Source organism: Meriones unguiculatus, chromosome 10, assembly GCF_030254825.1.
Source record: "Meriones unguiculatus strain TT.TT164.6M chromosome 10, Bangor_MerUng_6.1, whole genome shotgun sequence".
Taxonomy (NCBI): domain Eukaryota; kingdom Metazoa; phylum Chordata; class Mammalia; order Rodentia; family Muridae; genus Meriones; species Meriones unguiculatus.
In genome coordinates this window covers 34,162,446-34,176,414 of record NC_083358.1, presented here as the reverse complement: position 1 = coordinate 34,176,414, position 13,969 = coordinate 34,162,446, and the positions used below count along the sequence as shown (strand labels likewise).

At 37.9% G+C, this 13,969-nt stretch overlaps 1 long non-coding RNA gene across 10 annotated transcripts in view; it reads right to left on the bottom strand.

Annotated features, from left to right (window-relative positions):
* The window catches only part of LOC110565547 (uncharacterized), a 210,852-nt gene that overhangs the window by 188,582 nt on the left and 8,301 nt on the right, over positions 1-13,969 (bottom strand). For 2 of the 10 annotated variants that reach the window (XR_009594591.1, XR_009594586.1), the window contains exon 5: positions 13,462-13,884. The exons of 7 other annotated variants lie outside the window; for them this stretch is intronic. This is a non-coding gene — a long non-coding RNA (uncharacterized LOC110565547). Of the gene's footprint in view, positions 1-13,461; positions 13,885-13,969 lie in introns of those variants that run through there. One more of the 10 variants, XR_002477404.2, reaches the window with a different exon arrangement.

The window sequence follows — 13,969 nt, the reverse complement described above, 5'->3', positions numbered from 1 at the left end:
AGAAAGACACACACAGTATATACTCACTCATTAGTGGATATTAGACATATAATATAGGATAAACATACTAAAATCTATACACCTAAAGAAGCTAAGCAAGAAGGAAGACGCTCCTTCTGGGTAAGACACTCAATCCTCATTCAGAAAGGCAAAGAGGATGGACATCAGAAGAGGAAGAAAACAGGGAACAGGATAGGAGCATACCGCAGAGGGCCTCTGAAAGGCTCTACCCTGCAGGGTATCGAGGCAGATGCTGAGACTCATAGCCAAACTTTGGGCAGAGTGTAGGGAATCTTACAAAAGAAGGGAGAGATAGAAAGATCTAGAAAGGACAGGAGCTCCACAAGGAAAGCAACAGAACCAAAAAATCTGGACACAGAGGTGTTTTCTGAGACTGACACTCCAACCAAGGACCATTCATGGCGATAACCTAGAACCCATGGCACAGATGTAACACATAGCAGCTCAGTGTCCAAGTGGGTTCCCTAGTGATGGCAACAGGGACTGTCTCTGACATGAACTTAGGGGCTGGCTCTTTGATCACCTCCTCCTCAGGGGGGTGCAGCTTTACCAAGCCACAGAGGAAGAGAACGCAGCCACTCCTGATGAGACCTGATAGACTAGGATCAGATGGAAGGGGAGGAGGACCTCCCCTATCAGTGAACAGAAGGAGGGACATGGGAGAGAAGAGGGAAGGAGGGTGTGATTGGGAAGGGAAGAGGGAGGGAGCTACAGATAGGATACAAAATGAACAAACTGTAATTTAAAAAATAAAAATAAAATATAAAAAAGAAGTGATTTATTTTCTTTGAAATCCAGATGTTAGCCTGCCTCTTTGATATGAAGGTGACCTTAAAAATGCCACAAAAAGTCATTAAATTAGGTAATAGGAATAACCTCATAGTCAATCCATAATCATTTGTTTGTTCTATTAAATTGTTCTATATGAACACAAAAGACTGTCTTCAAATGGATATTGGCTCTTCATACATATTATATAGTGTAAGGATGTTTTGCATTTGGTGCAGCTTATGAAGAATCACACTTCTACAAGACAATGTTTTGCAAGGAAATCCAAGAAGTGAGTGCTTCACCAACTACAAATGAAACATATAGTTTCCTTTAATGTAGCCTTTCTCAACCCCCTTTGGGGGTCACATATCATATATCCTGTATATTGGGTATTTATATTATAATTCATAACAGTAGCAAAATTACAGTAATAAAGTAGCAACAAAAATAATTTTATAGTTGGGGGATCACCACAACAGGTGGAACTGTATCAAAGTGTCACAATAATAGGAAGGTTGAGGACCACTGATTTAACTCCTCATGGAGTCATTTTCTGAGATAAAGCAAACAATTAACATAATAGAGTTATATGAATATATGAGTTTATATCTCAACCTACCACCCAATAGTTTTATGATAATGATCAAATCACTTAACTTCAATTTTATCACCAGAAAGAAAGAAGTAATAAAACTTGATGTGATTCTTTATCATTGAAATGAGGCCTAAGTGAGGTTCTGTATATGAAGACAGACTTTTTTAAGCATTGAGTCAATTGGCAAAGCAAAACATTTTTGCCAAGAAGAGACACTTACCTGAAATGATATTAAAGTTTGCCTCTGTTTATATGGTATCAAAGCCTTAAGGGACAGATTGAAGCAGTGGCACAGAAGCTAAGGTCCCAGCCATTCATACTTCTCTTTTCCTTTTAACTACCTCAGTCCAGCACTGCTAGGCTCTTAACCAGCTCACCAGCATCTGAGATGTCCCAGTTTCAAAGCTGCCTCAGCAAAAGGTAAGACATGGGCCTGGAGAGATGGTTCAGTGGTTAAGAGTACATGCTTCTCTTTCAAGGACCTGAGTTTGATTCCCAGCACCCACATTGGACAGATCAATGTCACTCCAACTCCCAGGAGATCTGGCATCCCTGGCCTCTGTGCCTGCAGTACGCGCACATACGCACAACACAGACACATATACATATAATTAAAATAATAAGCACAAATCTTCCTTTTAAAAACAAAAAGGTAAAAACACACTTAAATACTTGTCCCAAAGTCAGAGAGCAGTCAGAAAACAGCAACTGAGTTCAGACAACTCTGAATTCCTGATTTATTATTCAGTTGCCACTGTGGTTAGTAAGGTATACTAGAATATAAATACATCCTTGCCATAGGGTCAATAAGTGGGCTTGATAAAGGAGGTAAGCAGTTCTTAATTGATTAATGTGTACAGAGAAGGGGGAGTTTGATAGAACAGCAATTCAGAGGTACAATGAAGAGCAGCGGGTTGCTCTCTGCAAGCTACCATAGAAATAATAGAATAATTATCATAGAAATTATTATTATCACAGAAAAGGATAATTTTTCAAGGTAAATAGAAACATGTTTTGATGCATTTTGTACATATATATATCACAATAAGTATTCTCCATCATGAAATAAGTTTCTTATTAATCCCATTTTTTTGATAAAGACAAAAACTGATTTGTGAGCTAGCTTAAGGCAGTTACTGAAATTCTGCCACCAAGTTGCTCTCAGTTGACAGTGTACTTAGTTCTGAGTTTTTCAGATTTTGTTTTGTGTTTGTTATAGAGACATAACATAGTTACCTCTAAGATATTCAAGACACTTCATTTTTAATAAACCTGCTCCATCTTCTCTTTTTCCCAGTCACCTGCTATAACCACCCCTCTCGTTTTTATCTTTTGAAAAACAGTCTCATTTTAGCCCATGCTGCCCTTGGTTTTGTAACCTTCTAGCCTCAGCCTCCCAAGTGATGAGATGGAGCTTTGTACCACAGGCTTCTTTTCTGTTCTTTTAAGGCAAAGGTCACACATAGAAAGACTGAACTTTAAACACAAATACACGTAAGAAAAGCAGTATTCATAACAAGACAAGATGATATGGCATCTTCCACAATACAAGGTTTCTCAAAATATGGCTCATAGATCACTAAAAAAAATGCAATTGTTGGTGATAGTACCTCAGTAAAATTTCCTTAATGGTCAGGAATGACTACATTCATCACATCAAAGTTGCTGCTACTTCACTGGTACTAGCAATTGGATAAGGCATAGTACGAGCCACTGTCGTGGTCTGAGTTGTGTATGAAGCCCACAGGAATCACAATAGCAGGGTTCTCACGTGCCTGCAACGTTCTCAGCTCTCCACTATAGCTTTGGAGACACAGGAAGGCTGAGCGCTATTCACACAAGAGTTCCAGCAACATAATCTCCATTCCTGAACCCCCACGAGTCCTGTTGTGCTCTTGTCTGAGACAGGCCATACCAACCAACCCTGGAAATAACAACAGAGTTGTTCCAGGAAGGGCTAACTGGCTCAGCAAGCACTGTGCCCTGAGCAATCAGATTTCCTTTAAAAGATTTCGTTTTTATTTATGTGCTGTGTCTGTGTGCATTTATGTCACAGATATATGACACATGCATACAAGTGTTCATGGAGGACAGAAAAGAGTGTTGGATCCCCTGAAGTCAGTTGTGAGCTGCCTGACTCTGGGTGTTGGGAACTGAACTCAGGTCCTCTGGAAGAGAGGCAAATAGTCTTAACTGCTGAACCATCTCTTACCCCTAGGATGAAAATTTTAAATTGGCCAAATTTAAGTGTGACTACTACTAGAATCTGAAGCTGAGGGTAGCACTCATTGGACCATACACACTGACAAGATACAATTCTGCACACACACAAAAAAAAAAAACAAAAACTGAAGAACTATCCTTCATTTGCCTAATGAGGAGGTAACTCATACAATATAGACATGAGGATTAAATGAAATAAAGAATGTATATTATCTGATTGATGGACTCAGTGAATGGATAAACTAGCAGCAAATATAGCTTTTATTTTTGCTACTAATATGGTGATTTTTGTCAGAGGAGCGGTTTTCTAAAAACAGTATTAGGATCACATTTGTTATCTTCATTATTTTATCAACCTACAAATGAAGGATAATTATTTGAATGCAACCTTTGCAGGGCCATTAAGGAAAACTGTTTCTTCCTGCAATTATGTCCTTAATTTGTTTATCATCCCCATGCTAATCGAGGTACTGTGAATTACCACAGTGAAATATTCAGTAGCTCACCAAGGAGCATTCTGCTTCAGTTTTAAGTGTTTATCATGATACTGTCTTATTGAAATGATTACTGAAACCAATATGTTAAGAATGTTACATTTAAAAATATAAATTATGAGGTTATTTTCAGGGCACATAAATAATTTGGTAATTTAATGTAACAATTTATATGAGTTGCAAAGTTTAGAGTGATAACAAAAATAAAGTGACAGCAAGAACTCATGCTGCAGTGTCCTCTCCTTTTTAAAAGCATGTTATGTAGTCAGGGAAAAGACTGAAAGCAAACATGAAGACCCAAATAAAATAAAGCCGGCTGTCACTCTGAGGATCAAGCATGGTACTATATGCAACCAAAAGGCAAAAGCTTTCTGTTTGCTCAATTTTGAAACAGTCTCACTATGTAACCCCAGCTAGCCTGGAACTTTTTCTGTAAATCAGGCTGGCCTTGAACTTGCAGTTATCTTCACGCCTCTGCATACTGAACATTGGGACTGTAGGCATTCACCACCACTCCCAATCAGTAACAACCCTTGAAACTATATAGTTGAACAGTTTATGATAAACAAGCATAAATTTAAAAAGTTATTCAAATTATTTGTGCCAAACAATCCATGAGTAAAATACATTTTGTTCTTTGTTTTGTGAGCAAAGATCATTATCTATTAGGATTGCCACAAAAAGTACACAAAGCAAATTGAAGCAGTAAGCTTCTCTAAAATATCAGGTTGTCAACAAAATAAGTTGCATCAAGTTTTTTGAAATATAACTACATTGTGTTTATTTAGTCTTCATGAATGCAAATATCAACAACATTCAAGAGAAGAATAAACAATTATCTAAATATTATAAATAAATGTTGTAAATAACAGAAAGAATTTTAAACCTCTGGGACTAAATACAGCAGTAATTTAGGATTTTAGGAAATGTAAAAATGTTTGTCAAAGGAAACACAAAATGGAGCGCATCCTAAAATTAAATCCTATCCAGACCATAAAATTAAATGATACATAAACAAAGGTGTCCCTCTCCAATATTCACACAGTGGAGATAGGTGTGAAGCTCTCAAGGCAAAGCCATCTCTATTCATAGCTTTTTTTTGTTTGTTTGTTTGTTATGCTCTAGAGTTTCCTGGCACTTTATTAGTGCTTTAGGGAGAATATGGAACACTTTCATAGACACATAAATACAGCGTTTATTTTAATAGAAATATAAATGCATGTAACTTCTTAAAAAACTTAACCAAGGAAAGCATTTGAGCTTTTTATTTTTATTAAAGGGCTATGAATTTTTCCTTAGCATGTTTGAATCTATGTTCATGAAGGATACTGGTCTGTCCTTTTTGTCTGCTGGAATATCTATCTGGTTCTAGAATAAAGCTAACTCTTGCCTCACGAAACGAACTAGGAACTGTCCCTTTGTCTTCAGTTCTTAAAAGAATTTCTCATAAGTGGTACTACCTTCCCCCCCCCTCAAAACAGAATTCCCAGTGAATCCATTTGTGCCTTCTATTATTTTCTTTGAAATATTTTAAACTACAGGTTCAGGGTTTTGTTTTTAAGGAGTTATAAGATTATTCAGGTAGTCTAATTGTTTTTTATTAAGCTCTTGGTGCTTTGTGTCTTCTGAAATGAATCTGTCCCTTTCATCTCAGTGCTGAGTTTATTGGCTTGGAGCTATTCATATTATCCCCTCACTATCATTAATATCAGCATATCCTGCTGTGATGTGTTTTCACTTAAATGGGAATTTGTATTCTATGTAATTTTTTATTACTTTTGATAAAGGTTTATACACTTTTTTACCTCCTTATTGAGCAAACCTTCTGCTATTAGAACAAGTGCCATCAATTTTTGCCTGTTTCTTTTCTATTTCATTGGTATCTGTTCTGCTCTGTTATGATTTCCTTTCTTCTACATATTTGGGCTTAGTTTACTCATCTAGTTTCTCAAGGTGAAAAGTAGTTGTTGATCCGAGATCTCTTTTCTAGTTAGAAATATAATGCTCTAATTTCCATCCAAATGCTGCTATTATTAGCATCCCACAACTTTTGGTATTTTATATTTCTACTTCTATTCAAGACAAAATATTTTCTAAACTTTTTTTTTCTTTTGCCTAGTGGTAATTTAGAAATATGTTAATTAATTTCCAAATATTAGTGGATTTTTTAGAAATCTTTCTGTTATTAATAATTAACTATTGTGGTTAAAGAATATACTTTGTATGATGTGAATATTTTAAGTTATTAAGAAGATTTTTAAGAATATTAAAAAATGTAACTTGTGGCCTACAATACATACCTTAAAATGTATATTCCTTACCTGCTGAGCAAAAAATCGTTTTTAACTGTCATTTAAGGAAATCTATTAATATCAGTTGTCAAGTCTTTTGTGTGTGCACATAAGTGTGTGTGTGTGTGTGTGTGTGTGTGTGTGTGTGTGTGTGTGTGTGCGTACAGGCCAGAAGCCAATGTCAAGAGTCTTCCTGTATTGTTCTCCATCTTATATTTTGAGATAGGGTCTCTCACTGAACTTGGCTCTCAGGGGATCCGCCTCTCTCTACCTCCTTCCCCCCCACTCCCCTCTGCCCTTGCAGCTACACTGGGATCACAGATGCAGTCTGTTGTAGCTGCATAGGGATCCAAGCCTTGGGTCCTCCTGCTTGACAGTGCTACACCCCTGAGCTACCACCCTGCTACCATTTACTGATTTTTTTTTTTCAGCCTTGAGTTGCTGAGAAAGGAATGCTGGAAACTATAATTTCTGTCAGTTTAGTTTCATGTATCTTGAAGTTAACATTTTGAGATGCATAAGTGCTATTTTTAAGATATATTTTATTTTTTCATTGATTACGGTTTATTCGCTTTATATCCCACCTGTAGCTCCCTTCCTCTTCCTCTTCCTCTCCCAATCCCACCCTCCCTCCCTCTTCTATACCCATACCCCTCCCCCTGTCCACTAATAGGGGAGATCCTCCTCCCCTTCCATCTGATCCTATAAACTGTTATTTTTTATTAATCCATTTATTATTGTGAAAAGACATTTGTTAATCCTGTTGCTAGTCTTTTCTCTGAAATCTACTTTTATATTATTTAGTCAATTCGGCTTCCTTCTGAGTAGTGTTTGTATAGATATCTTTTTTCCATTTTTATTTTGCTTTTAGGCCTATTCGAACATTTATGTTTCTATTGGTTCTTGTAATGAGCATATGGTTTGGTCAGATTTTAATATAATCTAATAATCTTTGCATTTTATTTGGAGTGTCTGGCTCAAACTTGGGAGAGGTTTTTTTAGTTTTAAGGATTCATGTGATTAGATAATCAAGTACAAACTCCCTCTATCTCACTTAATCACTCTACAAGACCTCCTCTGTAGTGTAAGTTTACATATTCACAGGGTCTAAAGATTAAAATGTAGACATATTTGGGACCACTGTTCTGTCTATTCCCATGACAGTGACTGTTCTATCCCCCTCCCTCTCTTGGGCCAACTGCTAATCCATGTTCTGTTTAGTTTACTCAGAGAAAGTTCATTTCTCTTTCACCCACATTAAAAGCTAGTTTTACTCAGTTGTTGGACTCACTTCATGAGTCCTCAAGATATGCTTGATATTAACATCCTGTCAGACTATCAAATTTGGTAAATAAATTCCATGGGTTATTTTACTTTTGCTAGGGCCCTTTGATGCCCAATATTTTAAATGTTTCATAACATCAAAGTTGCCTGTTTTGTCTTTTGTTGCCTGTGGCTTTGGCGTTAAAACCACAAAATTATTGCTAAACTCAGTATCATGAAGAATTTCCCTGTTTCCTGTTAAGAATTGTATAGCTCCAGATCTTATATTTAGGCCTTTGATCCATTCTGAATTAGCTTCCTATTTTATGATAGATAAGGTTCAAACTTCATTCTTTCACGTGCAAATATCACTTTCCAGCCCCATTTGTTAAAGGCTACCCTGTCTCCCTCAAACATCTTAGCATCAGTGTGTTAGAGTTTACAAGACCTTCTATTCTGTTCCATTGGTCTCTGTGTCTATGCATAGCATTGCTTTGATTGCTGTAGAGTTATAGAGTAAGTTTTGAAATCAGAAATGTTGACTATATCAGCTTTGTCATTTTCCAAAATTACTTGGACTAGTTGGAGACTCTTGAAATCCCACAAGAATTTTCAGAAGAGATTTTTTAAATTCATTTATATTTTTATTAATTACAGTTTATTCACTTTGTATCCCAGCTGTAGTCCCCCTCCCTTGTCCCCTCCCAGCCCCACTGTGGCCTGGTAAGGCTGCTCCCCCCTCAGGGAGAGGTGATCAAATAGCCAGCCCGAGTTCATGTCAGAGACAGCCTCTGTTCCCCTTACCAGGGAACTCACTTGGACACTGAAATTTTCTAGTTCTGCAAAAGTCCCCATTGACATTTGAATAGAGATAGCATTAAACCTGTAGATATTTCTGGATGCTTTGAATATATTAACATATTATGCCTAAAAATGGTTCTTTAACTATTCAGTAAAATTTACTTTTTATATGTTTTTTTAAATAATAATTACATCATTCCCCCCCCCTTTCCCTTTTCTCCATATAAACCCTCCCATGCACCCTGTCTTGGTTCCTCTCGAATTCATGGCCTCCTTTTCTTCAGTTGGTGGTGGTGGTGGTAGTGGGGTGTGTGTGTGTGTGTGTGTGTGTGTGTGTGTGTGTGTGTGTGTTCCTAACTACATCAAAATATAACCTGTTCAGTCCATATAATGTTACTTGTATGTACATGATCTCAGGGTTGATGACCAATTGGGGAGGCTCTCCTCCTGGGAACACCATTTTCCCCACTCTTAGCATTCCCCAGTTGCCCACAGTTCTTGTCTACAGTTGAGGCTTTGTGAGTTTTTTCTCTCCCTTGTTAGCATGTCCATCGGTATCTTGGTTGTTCAGGTCTTGTTTAGGCAGCCATGTTGATGAGACCTCATGGTGTAGTAGGCTCTCTGACATTTATAGAGACAAAATTTCACAGCAAGCTTGCTATTTTCCTGACCCTTACAATCTTTCAACTTCAATGATCCTCAAGCGTTGGGTGCAGGATTTGTGTTGGAGGTGTGCAATCTGGGACTTGAGACCCCATTTTTGTTGACTGTAATGGTCCTTGGTAGAATTTATTAATGAAGCTACCAGGTGTGGACTAGTCACCGGATGGTTATTAACTGACTAATTCTATCTTTGTTGTAAATTTAGTCAGATCTTTTGAAATTTTTTATCACATTAGTTTATCAAGTTACCCAGTTAACCAATTTCTTTAGTTTGTCTAGTTTTATATCATATGACTTGTTGACATGCAGTTATCTATAGTATTCATTTATAATATTTTTTTTGTTTTCCTGTGGCTAGTAATAATATTCTCTCTTTAGTTTCTGATTTTAGAAATTTAATTCTTCATTCCAGGCCAGTCTAACTAAATGTTATAAGTTTAATTGACCTTTTCAAAAAAAGATTAATTTTTTTTCAACCAGTTTTCTTTCTATTTTATGTATTTCTTCTTTACTCTTATTATCTTCATCTTCTTGCTTTTGTGCTTACTTTACTCTTCTCCTTAATCTTGTTTCATAGAAAACTAGGATAGTAACTTTAGAAATTTTCCCTTCTTTTTTAAATGCTAAAATCATTGCTTTTCCACTATGCAGCATATTGGATGAAAGCCCTAGATTCTAGCATACTGCACTTTCATTGTCATTTATTTCAAAGAATTTTTTGTTTTCCTTTGCTGTTTCTTCTTTTGCCCATTTTTAAATTGTTTTGCTTGATTGTTTAAGCAGGGCCTCATTGTGGAGCCCAGGCTGGCTTCTGATTCATGGCCATCATACCATGTGAGCTGCAGGCTGCTAGGGTAATACGTATATGCTACCATGTCTATCCCGGCCCATTGTTTCTTCAGTATTTTGTTATTGGGAACTCTGATCTATGGTCTTGTTCTTAGATAATTTTAAGGTTACTTCTTCACAAAAGGAAATGATGAGAACAAGAGATAGTAGCTGGCCAGGTAGGCCAGGGCCCCAAAGTAGCAGTTCTGAGAAGTCCTTGATGGAGGCTAGGAAGGACTGCTAGAAGGAAACTTTGTGTTTCTTTATCTCCTAAGTGGTCTTAGCCTCAAGCCTGGATAAGAGCCAGTGATGAGACTGAGAGAAGGCGCCTGGACTCTGGGTGAGCCAACTAAACCAGTAAGCCCAGTCCCCTCCTCAAACCTCACCCCAGCTTCTGGCACAAGTGTCTGAAAGGTTCCCAAACTGGCAGCTTCTTGGTACTCTGTTTCCTGGGACCCTTCCTACTATAGGAGCGTTCTCTCTCTCTCCTCTCTCTCTCTCTCTCTCTCTCTCTCTCTCTCTCTCTCTCCGTCTCTCTACCATCTTTCTTTTAACCCCCCTATAATAAAATACTTCTGAAACTCACGAAAAAGAGAAGCCTGCTATTTTTTTTTCATGTATTGGTGCAATGCATTTCCTAGTTATTTTTTATTTTATTAAAACAAACTCTTATATCTAAAACTGGTTTAAGCTTGCCATGTAGCCAAGGATAGTCTTGAACTTCTGATCCTCCTGTGTCTAACTCCCAAGTACTGGGATCATAGGTGTGTTCTCCTACACTTGGTTTATCTGATGGTGATAGGGACTAAACCTGGGATTATCAGGCAAGCTAGACAAGCCCTCTACCAGATGAGCTATAGCCCCAGCTCCTCCTGTGGCTATGTTTGCCATACCTCGTGCTGCTGAGCTACACTACCAGCTCTTGGTTTTTATCTAATGGTGTATTTTGTTGATAAAGTCTTTTCAGTTTAGTGACCCTCATTTTATGACCTACCATTGATATAGTCTAGAGAATATTGCCTGCGTGCTTGAGAAAATGAGATTCCACCACTGTAGGGTGAACTGTTCTATAGCTATCAGTAAACCTGTGTAACTTATATATTGTTCATGCCTTCTGTCTCCTTGTTGATCTTCTGTCCAGTTACTTTATCCATTACTTAGGGTAGGACATTGAGGCCTACTGTTGTTGGATCGTCCGTTTCTCTCTTCAGTTTTGTTAGTTTTTAATTCATGTTAATTTGGGACTCAGTTGATATGTTGATGATTGTTGTATGCTTGAATGTTATATATTGTTGGGGTGTTTTCCTCTGGGGCCAAGATCAGGACATTGGCCTTCATCCAGCATGGAGTGAAAAAGGGCTGAGCTCACAGGCCTCCACCCCTGGATAAGGAGCTTTAGGAATATGGTTGATCCCTTCCTGGTGGCTCAATCATGCTTCATCAGATGGCACCAACTGTACTTGTACTTGTATGAGCAACAGAACTTGGATTCAATGGTGTGTGTGTGTGTGTGTGTGTGTGTGTATTTTTTTAAAGAGGACATGAAGTTGGGAAGGTGGAGTGAACCTAGAAGGAGTGAATGGGGAGGATTAAATAGCCTCAAAATACATCGTGAACATATACTAAATTCTCAAAGGAACAATAAAAGTATATTAAAATGTTTTGTCTGATATTTTAGTATTTCATCTCTCTTTTGGTAATTGTCTGAATGGTGCATATGTTTCTCATCATCATCTCACTTTCAATATATTTAAAGTATGTTCTTAGCAAGGCATAGTGGTGCACACTGTAATGCTGGCCCTTGAGAGTCTGAGACAGGAGACAAGCCTTGAGATATATAGTAAGACCATTGTTTTTTTATTATATATATTTAAAATATATATATATATATTTAACGTAGTCATATAATTGGGCTATTTTAAAAAATCTATTTTACAAATATCTGCCTCCTACATGGAACATCTATTTACATTTAAATGTATTTGCTTGTAACTTATTGTTTTTATCTGCTTAATCTTCGTGTTTGTCCATGTCCGGGGGGAGGTACCTGTGTGCCACAGCATGCATGTGTGGTGGTTAGAGAACAGCATCAAATGTCAGTCTTCACCTTGAAGCTCGATTAAGACAAGACCTCTTATTCATTTCTATGTAGACTAGGTTTTCTGGCCTGCAGTCTTGCCTGGTGTCTCCTGTCTGTGCCTCCTGTCTTACCGCTGAAGCAGCAGGGTTACTGTATCTGCTCTGTGTGGGACCTGATAATCTGAATTCATGTCCTCATTCTTGCATAGCAGAATTTTACTGACTGAACCATCTACCAAGACCTATTTCTGCCTAGTTTTAATTTTTCCCATTCCCAAATGTGTGCTTCTTTTGAAGTCTCTGCCACCAAATTCATTATTTTCATAATATTAAATGTTATTGAGCTTGAATATTGAATTTTTCATCAAAAAAATGGCAGTATTCATGTCTAGAAGACTGACTTGTGCCTTTAGAAAACACATTTGTAATAAATAAGACATTTGTGAAGAGCATGGTGCCCATGCCTTTAATGCCAGCATTCAGGAGACAGAGGCAGAAGGATCCGTGAGTTCAAAGCCAGCTTGGTATACATAGTAATTTCTAAGGTAGCTAGGACTAAATAGAGACACCCTGTCTCTAAATAAATAGATTTAGAAGTAGAAACAAAACCATTTGCTAAGTCTAAACTCACAGATAAGAACCAGTTAGAATAGCTTAATGGTTTTTGACACTAACTCTAGTATTTGTATGGTTCTTATTTGGTTTTGGTTGCTGAACCTTCACAGTGTGTCAGATTTTTTTCCATCTTTTTGCATGCCTAGCAATATTTGTTTGGATACTAGATAGTGCCAACATTACCTTACCGAGGACTGAGTACTGTCCTATTTACCTAAATATATTTTAGTTTTGTTTCCAAATACAATGAAGGTCTTTAAAAATAGTTTGATCACTTTGAAACTTGTCTGTTAGGTAGGATCAATACAGCACTTCATCTGGAGCTGGTCACTCCCATTGCTGAAGTAAGCACCCCCCCTCCCTTTTATCTTCTGCTAGTCCATGAATAAGAGACATTCTGGCCTGACTAGAAGGGACAAGTGCCATCACTGGAGCTTTGTGGGGCTGACACTGCGCCTTCTAATCTTTTCCCCCCAATTTTTTCCCTTTGTGGTACTAGAAATCAAACCTGAAGTCTTATGAATGCCAGGTATGCAGTCTGCTGCTGGCTTGTATTTTTCCAAATTTAAGCAGTTTTCTTGCTTTTGCATGTCTACAGTTACTTGTTCTCGCAGTATAATGCGGCCCAAGGATGTCATAACTCTTGCTGTAATTAATAAGATACTTACAGCAGCATTCTCTCGGTGAGAGTCTCTTCTCTAGTTCCTAGGAACTCTAGCTTCCTCGATCTCTTCAGACTCTCAGTTCCAACTGCCAACTCAGGGAGTCTTGCTACCTTCTTTCTGGGTTGCACCTTACTGTACCACAATCTAAAATGTGTCTCAAGGCAATACACTGTGGCCAGAATAGGACCACCCATTTGTTTCCCATCTCTTGGGAATCCCTGTCACCCATCACATGGCATCTAAGGTCTTGAGGAGGGTTGTTTCATGTATTTTGTCTGCTTTTCTTCTGGTTGTTTGACACAGGAGAGTAAATAGGCAAAAGGTTATTAGGAGGGTAGCATGAAGGTCCCACAGCGTTAACATGTGTAAACCCAAACTTAGAGAGATGTGTTAGGAATCAGGTATTGACAACAGGAGAAGTACCAGAAAGACAGATGATAGACATCAGAGATGCAGCAGCTTGTAGAGAAGATTTATTGGCACAGACTGAGACTGGCTTCTTGGTCCCACAAAACTAAAGAGATGGAGGTAGATCTATAACTCTCAAAGCAGGGTCAGAGGCAGTTACAGGGAACCTAAAAGAGGCAGGTAGTGAAGAATAAGCCAGGATTAACTTGATGCCCAGGAACCAAGCAAACGCTTGCTCTCCCTCATTCATGG